Source organism: Anomaloglossus baeobatrachus, unplaced genomic scaffold (assembly GCF_048569485.1).
Source record: "Anomaloglossus baeobatrachus isolate aAnoBae1 unplaced genomic scaffold, aAnoBae1.hap1 Scaffold_470, whole genome shotgun sequence".
NCBI classification, from domain to species: domain Eukaryota; kingdom Metazoa; phylum Chordata; class Amphibia; order Anura; family Aromobatidae; genus Anomaloglossus; species Anomaloglossus baeobatrachus.
Window position 1 is genome coordinate 184608 of NW_027444043.1, and position 1124 is coordinate 185731.

At 47.5% G+C, this 1124-nt stretch overlaps 1 pseudogene; it reads right to left on the reverse strand.

The window, feature by feature from the left end:
• Nucleotides 1-222: 222 nt before the first annotated feature.
• On the reverse strand, nucleotides 223-429 carry LOC142281306 (U2 spliceosomal RNA; annotated as a pseudogene).
• Nucleotides 430-1124: the final 695 nt, after the last annotated feature.

The following is a 1124-nucleotide window of genomic DNA, read 5'->3' on the forward strand; positions in this document are numbered from 1 at the left end:
AGCAGAGTTGGTCAAGTTGAGTGGAGATGAGTTTGCTATTTGGCACAGCTTTTTGCATCAATAAAGCAAGTAAAAGGTGTGAAAGATAAAAAAAAGGGTGAAAGTGTGAAAAGTGAATTGGCCAAATTGAGGTGCATATAAAGTTTTTGCTTTCTTTCAATTCACTAATGGGGCTCATTTGAATCAGGTGAATTGAGTTCTGCTTTTGGAAACTGGGTTAAGAAGGGGTGCACCGGTCCTGGAGGTACTGCAATACCAGGTCAATGCGTGGAGTGGACAGAGCAAGATTTTTTCCATCTCCTTGTTCTAAAAATCCATTTAATATATGGTCCCCAGAGAGGGGACGTATCAGATATTAAACTGATAAGAACAGATTTAATTTTTTTTTTTTTCTGTTTATCAGTAGGACTTCAAAATAACAAAGGTGATCGCCTCCCGTTGCCTGGGAACCGTCCAGGCACAAGAGGGCTATGTGTCACCAGAAGGCGCACACACTTCCTCAAGGCCGGCAGACGTGCAATCCCAGGCACCTTCCAGTACCGACCAAGGTAGCGTCCTCCGAAACTACACTTGATCTTAGCCAAAAGGCCGAGAAGCTATAACCCGAATTGGTTACGGCCTTGAGTGGCACCCTGGCCTATACCGGACACATCTTAGGGAGAGGGAGACAAACCCACGCCTACAGAAGACATTTTGTCACCCAAGCCAACCCTTGAAAAGGCTGTTTTGCAGAGCAAAAACAAGAAGAATGGTGCTTTTTGCAGCCGCCGCCCACTGCAATGAATCTGAATAACTCCTCCTTTTGGACACAAGCACCTCCCCTCCCCCTTGCAGTCTTTCCAATTCATGATACAAAAAGACGGACGGACAGGACAGGACAGGACAGGCTGCCTGACTTTCCGTCACTGCCACCCTTTGCCATCCTTGCCCGTAGAAAGCCCTTTCATCATCCCCAAACCCTAATCTTTTCCCTTCCCTTCCCAGATGCGTCTCACTCCCTTTCATTAGGAAGTGAGCGCAGCCTTTTCTCCGTTCTGCACATGCGCGACGTTAAACACAAATGCGCAGGCGTGCGTTCCATTACCCTCACTGCATTCCACTCCCATACAGGAAGTGGGCGCAGC